This window comes from Cryptomeria japonica, chromosome 3, assembly GCF_030272615.1.
Source record: "Cryptomeria japonica chromosome 3, Sugi_1.0, whole genome shotgun sequence".
NCBI classification, from domain to species: domain Eukaryota; kingdom Viridiplantae; phylum Streptophyta; class Pinopsida; order Cupressales; family Cupressaceae; genus Cryptomeria; species Cryptomeria japonica.
This window is the reverse complement of record NC_081407.1, coordinates 719247233-719254629: the sequence shown is the minus strand read 5'-3', so window position 1 is coordinate 719254629 and position 7397 is coordinate 719247233.

Below are 7397 nucleotides of genomic sequence, written 5' to 3'. Positions count from 1 at the left end.
ACTTTGAATACAGCCCTGGTTAATGAATAAAATGTCAGGCATAGGAAATCCACTCCTTATCATCCTCGGGATAATGGACAAGTAGAGATCACTAACAGGGAGCTTAAATCAATATTGACCAAAACAGTAGCTCTTAACCGAAAAGATTGGTCTAGCAGATTATTTGAAGCAATATGGGCTTATAGAATCACCTGGAAAACCACAACAGGGTTTACACCATTTGAAATGGTATATGGGACAAAAGAAATGATGCCTGTAGAATTTGAGCATAAAACCTTGAGAATGGCCATTGCCTTAGATATGACTCTTTCTACAGCACAAGAGGAAAGGCTCCTGCAACTTAATCCCTTATATGAGATAAGAAAGTCCGCCCTGCAGCACACCAAATCTGTTCAAAACCAGTGCATGAAGTGGCATGATTGCTATATCAAAGATAAATCATTCAAGCCAAGTGATTGGGCCCTTCTCTATGATTCGAGGTATAAAGATAATTTGGGAAAATTATAGACATGATGGTTAGGGCCTTATGAGATAGTTGAAACATTCTCTAATGGTGTTGTCAGATTATCTAGAATTGATTGTGTTAAGTTTAAATTGTTAGTCAATGGTCATCAGTTGTTCCTACACCACAAACCTCTTAGCAAGGATGACTTTCTATAGTAGTTCTCCATTGTCGAGCATGTCAAGATTCCTGCAGCAACTGGCGACGGTTTTGCCATTACCACTCCATCTTAAATCTTTTCCGCATGATCATAATAAATACTTCCACATCTGGAGGAAGTACATTTCCGCACAATAAATATTCATTCTATATTCACTCATTTATTTCCTTTCACTCCATCCATTTCCACCTCGTTTTCCATGCATGATGGCTCAATGTCTTCAGCTACAGTCATTATCGCATGACGTCAGGTATGCTTGTGTGTATTTTTTTTTGTTGCATGTATATAATTAAACCATATTAACTATCATTATGATATTTTGCATAGTGTCCCTTTTTTAGTCCTCCTCCCCATGTGTGGACACCTGTTAAACCTTAGGTTGGGGGGGGGTGACGTACACTAATAATGACTCTAGAAGATAATTCTTGTGTCCTCTTGGATTGCGTTTTAATTTTTCAAATTTCTAGTTTGAGGTGATATTTTGTACTCTTCCCTTCTGCCTTCTTAGAGCTATTTTTAGATTGCAGCTAGGTTCTGACCATGTAAAGGCACATTGAGTATATTTTAGTGCAAAAATTACTACAGAAATTGGGCAGATTTACACCATTATAGATTAGAAAGTGTTATCACTCCAATGGGTGGTCCACCTATTCATCATGAGCTAAAATTCCATGAAATCCTTCTTTAGGACCAAGATTGTGAACCAATATTTCGTAATAGTGGGTGGCTAGATTATTTTTTAAAGCTGATGGAGTTTAATGAGGAAATTGCAAGGGAATTTACCTGCACACTTTCAGATGGAGAAGTCTAGGTAAAAGATTTGAGAGTTGTGGTTACAGAGGAACAGATTGCAGAGGTAACTGGGTTACCAACAGATGGAGAAAAGTATTCAAAATCCAAGGATGCATGTAGTGAAAGAGTAGAATTTTCATGTCCGGGAGACCCACCCTTAGTAGTAGATAGACAAGGAGCTAGGTGAGAATCTCTTTCACCTGAATGGAAAGCAATAGCATTGTATGTTTTAAAGTATTTAACCTATGAAGGAAGGTTCTCGTGTCTACATTCCCATCACTTCAAGCTTCTGAGTCATCTACACCATGGAAGAAGGATCAATGTTCCAAGCCTATTGCACAACCTTCTTTCCATAAGCACAACAGAGACCCAAAAAGGTAGGCCTCACTTTTATTCTCATCATTGCCTAATTAAGCTATTAGTTGAAAGATCTTTGAGAGATGTCTCTCCAATGTCTTGGATTGAATTTGTTAAAATTAGGATGTTTAGGGTAAACGATATGGTTATAGAGGAGCCACTTCCATCTCAAGAACAAGAAAATTTGGAAAATCTTGAAAAACCTGGTTCCCCTCCTGAACCCTCATCCTCCAGGATATCATCAGAACAAAATGTTCTTGCACAGAGGAACCCTTACAAGAAAAAGCTACAACAAGGGTTCCTTCTCATAGTCTAAGAAAAACTAAGGCTTCCATATGAAAGGAAAAAGGCAAAGAAAAATAGGTTGACATAGAAAATAAGGAAGAGAGAGGCAAAAGTGAGAATTTACACTCTCCTGTAGCCAAGAAAAGGAAAGCTGTAAATACAACCTCTCCTGTAACCATTGAAGTGGTTAAAGAGTTGGCTACAAGAAGTAGTCCTACAACCGCAAAAGGGAAATCTCAGAGAAGCAGTGGTAGGCTCTAGAAAAAGCTTAAAATTCAAGACCAATCAACGGAGCCAAATGTTACCATCCCGATTGACTCTCCGGAATAAGATCCACATAGTCCACCTCACAATGATGTTCCTCCTTCTGCACCTAACGAACCCGAAAGGGAACAAGAAAAAGAGGAAGAACAAGAACTGCAGCTACAAGAAGAGGGGGAACTCCAAAACATTGAGCAACTGCAGAAAGAAGTAGGTTTTGAAAGGTTGGAAAGCTTAGCATCCATTGTAGAATAGGTTATTGAAGCAGGGAGCAAAGTTGAAAAGAAGAAACCTAGGGTTCTTATTCATAGACCACCTACTTCCCTTACTATTCATGTGGTGGGACTTGCTCTCTATGAGGATTGGGAATTGGAAAAGGTAAAAATGCAGATGATAAGCAATTGGAAAAAGAAAATTATTGAACAAAAAGATGAGGAAATTGCTCAGCTTAAAGCTAAGATGGAAACAATAGCCACTATGGTACCACAACTAATGCAATGCCAAGAACCTCCTCATGTTTACTCTTTGTATATAAAAGAACATCATATCAATTTCTAGATGATGAGAATTGTCAGGAATTTAAGTCCCTCATTGCAGACACTGGAGAAATTATACAGTGCTTACCAGACATCTCCTACAGTAATTAAGAATCTACTTTGTGAATTTTATGTGCATAACTATGATGTTCCTAATGATGTCGATTGGAACCCTCTCCTCTACATTGGAGATATCTAATTGAGAGCTCTTATGTCATGGATGTAGAATGAAATAGCAAGGGGAGAGTAGTTTTAGGTGCATAACAAGGAAGAACTTGAGCTTTCACTCACATTAAGGGTTGAATCAAAGGAGCCTAGAAGACTTTATTTTGACTAGCAAAAGATTGTATATGTGCTATATTATGCAAAGGATATCCTACCCTTATGGGAAGAAGTGTATAACAAATATGAACAAATGGCTCCAAGGGAAGGATAAGTAGCAATAGGACATTTAGTCCAATGCTGGAATAGCTTGCCAGATGAGTTAAGGAAATCTGAGCCACTCTCTGTGCAAAACTACCATGCAGCTTTAAACAAAGCACCCAAGTATATGCACTTGGTAAGAAAAAAGGGACAACATTGGCTGCCTCTTAGTTTTCAGCCTCCAATCCTCCTATGGCCACTGATGGGATGCAAGGACAATGACCCACCATACAGTGAAGTAGGGGAATGTACTAGGTGGAAGAGATTGGAGAAAATGAAGGGATTCTACTAGAGTTTGTCTGTAGGAGGTTCTGGGCAGGTTACTCGAGGCAATTTATGAATCAATGCAAGAATTTAGAATTTTCCTGTTGCTGGAGGATCAATAAGAAGTTAGATTAGGGGGAGATAATGAGCCAAAATAATGGCTCTATTTTGATATATTTTTTCTATAATACTCCTGCCTAGGTCTTGTGATTAGATGATATTTGGATCATGATACTCTCCTAGTTGATACCTTTTAAGTGTTTTTGAAACTTATTTGACTTATACTTAAGGATGTCATATAATGGTTTTAAATGATTTATCTATGCAAATATCTAAAATCAATTTTAAGTATGGTTTACATTATATCATGTTAGCATTCGTATATACACATGTTTGTTGTGCAAATTAATATCATGATGTAGGGTCGGAAACAAAGAAGTAAAGACTAAGTGGCGATTTAAAAAAGCACCAAGTATATAGCCGCAATGTAGACCCAGTCAGAGAAAAGTAGTAATGATCGAAGCCACTTGATTGGTTCTTCAGCAGAATGATTTATGAAACATTTATAACTGTTCTTAGTGGATCTTAGACCCAGGAAGAAAATCATGCTATATTTTCTCAGCTATAGGACATATGGTGTTCTATTTTCCTGCACTTACTTCTTCTTCTTCTTTTGTTAATAAATCATGTTCACCTATTCTGTAAGAATGTGGTCGATCAGTTAGGAGTTTGTTATAAGTTTTCTTATAAATAAGAGGGATATCTCTCCTCTTGAGGATAGTAGAGAACGACCATAATATTTGTAATACACAGTCTTCTAGTATTTTATGTATTTTTCATAGTCAAGATGAAATAAAGAGATCAATGTGATTTTGAATGCTTAACAATTGTAATCTGAAAGTTTTGGAGATACTCACTCAAGGGGGCCCACTTGGTGAGTAATCCTTTGTGTGTTCCAGTTAGTTTTTATTCTTCAATAATAGTTGTTTCAACAATCATTTGTTCTTGCAGCCACTGGAAACAGTTCCTGTGCCTGTTCCTGCAGCAACAACAACAGAGTAGTTCCTGTTGCTTGCCAAAACATTATCATTTAATAGTAATTGTTTAACTAATTTTTAGTTGTGAGATTAAGTATTATTTCATTGAGATTTTGCGTGTTTACTTTAAATAATTTCCTTTCCCGTAGTAATATAGAATGGTTGCGATATGAACTTGGTGCACATACAGTGCTGGCCCATTTTAAGTTTACATCCCTGTTTGATAAGTAAATGAGCCTTTACTACAGGAAAGCTATTTAGTCAAAGATATTCAATCTCTGAATTGTGTTTTATTACCTAGTTGTCATTCTAGTTGTAAGGACCAACAGATGTTATAGCAAGATTGTAAAGAATTGTGGAGAGTGATAATGTCAAGGTGGATGAGCAATTCAAAGGTCAAATCAGAACTTATGAGAGAGAATCAAAAGTGGAGATGATCACAACTGAACAGGTAGCATCTGTACTAGAACAAAATGTTGAATCAGTTACCCTAACAGTATCAGAAAATTCAATAGTAATTGAAGATCAAAGCAAAGAAATAGAAAGTCGGAAGACTCCTAGGTATGTAAGCTTAAATCATTCAAAAGATCAGATAATTGGAGACAAAAACAAAGGAGAAATTACAAGAATAAGGTTGGCAGCTGATGAAGTATTTTTAATTTCTCAAGTTAACCGACATCAATTATTGAAGCTTGTAAAGATGAATGTTGGATGAAATCTATGGAAGAGGAATTAGATCAGATAGAAAAGAACAACACATGGACTTTAGTTCTCCGGCCTAAAGGTAATAATGTTATTAGAACTAAATGGGTTCTTAGGAATAAAATGAATGAGGATGGACAAGTTGTGAGGAATAAGGATAGATTGGTATGTAAAGGATATTCTTAGAAGAAAGGAATTGATTATGCTGAGACTTTTGCTCCGATAGCTAGGATTGAAGCTATGAGATTATTTCTTGCTTGTGCTACCCATAATAAATACAAGGTTTATCAGATGGATGTTAAGTGTGCATTTTTGAATGAAGATATTGAAGAGGAAGTTTACATTGAGAAACCTTATGGATTTTCACTTTTAGATGACAAAAATATGGTTTGCAGGTTAAGGAAAGCTTTATATGGATTGAAACAAGCCCCTAGAGCTTGGTATGCTAGATTGGACAAATATCTTTTGAATCTTGGTTTTACTAAAGGTAATGCTAATAGTAACTTATATTATAAGATCATTGATGATGACATATTGATTGTTGAAGTCTTTGTTGATGATATCATTTTTGGAGGTGAGGATAAGTTATGTATGGAATTCTCTGAAAAATATGAAGAATGAATTTGAGATGTCTATGATTGGAGAGATGAATTTTTTCTTAGGTTTGTAGATTAGTCAGAATGATAAAGGTATTTTCATCTATCAAACTAAGTATGCTAGAGAGTTGTTGAAGAAATTTGGTATGGAAAATTCCAAACCGATTGGTACTTCTATAGTTACAAGTGAGAAATTGACAAAGAATGATGTATCAGGTCTGGAAAATCCTACAAGGTATAAATCTATAATTGGAGGTTGGTTATATTTGACTCAAACTAGACTCGATATAATTAATGCAGTTTGTATTATATCAAGATATCAAAGTGATCCTAGAGAGAATCGTGAGAGTGTGGTGAAAAGGATTTTCAAGTATTTGCAAAGAACAATTGAGTATGGTTTGTGGTATCCTAAAAATGATGACTTTACACTATGTGCATATATAGATGCTAACTGGGTTGGAGATTTTGATGACTGGAAGAGCACATCCGGTGGAGCTTTCTTTCTTGGAAAGAAACTTGTTTCATGGATCAACAAGAAACAGTCATGTACTTCCTTATCTACTATTGAAGTTGAGTATTTTGATGCTGCTACTAATTATACACAAGTTCTATGGATGAAGCAAATGATGAAGGATATAAGGGTATATTGCAATTAACTGGTAGGTATTCACTGTGATAACTTTGTTGTTATTGCCATATCAAAGAATCCAGTATTTCATTCTAAGACTAAGCACATTTCTATCAAGTATAATTTTTTGAAGGAGAAGGTGGAAGCAAATGAAGTCAGACTGGTTTATGTGAACACTAAAGAGAAGATTGCAGATATCTTCACTAAACCTTTGCCTAAGGAATCATTTGAGTACTTCAGAGATAGATTGGGAGTTTCAGCCCCTTCGGTAGAGACTTGAGTGATGTTGATTGGCATCAATCTGATATGCATTATCAGAACTATCATTCATCCTGGATTAATGTTTTGGTGCTACTACTTAGGGGGAGTAGTCAGCTATGTAGTTCAGAGGTTTTATGATTTTTCTTTGATGTTTATGTCAGATTCCTAATATTGATGTCAAAGGGGGAGAGATATTTATGTGAAAAATAAAGCTTAATAGGGATATCATTCACAGGGGGAGTTTGGTCTATTGGTTCAGAACTTCATTGTCATATCATCTTGGAGAGTTTCTTGGATGTCTTCCATGGGGGAGACTTGTTTGGCATTTCTTGGCACTAGGATGTTTTTCCTATCTAGTGTTACCATCAATGCCAAAGGGGGAGATTGTTGGAAAATTGGAGGAATTGATTATATGTTGCATTGATGTTTGTCATTGATGTCAATACTAGCTATTTTGCTATCAACCGACTTTCGGTAGAGTGGTTGGTCTTTGATGTTGATCTAGAGATTTGTCTCCGATTTGGTCCATCTATTGGAATTAGTTTGGATTGGTTATTCATGTGCTCCTAATGCCTATCACATTCAGCTGGTTT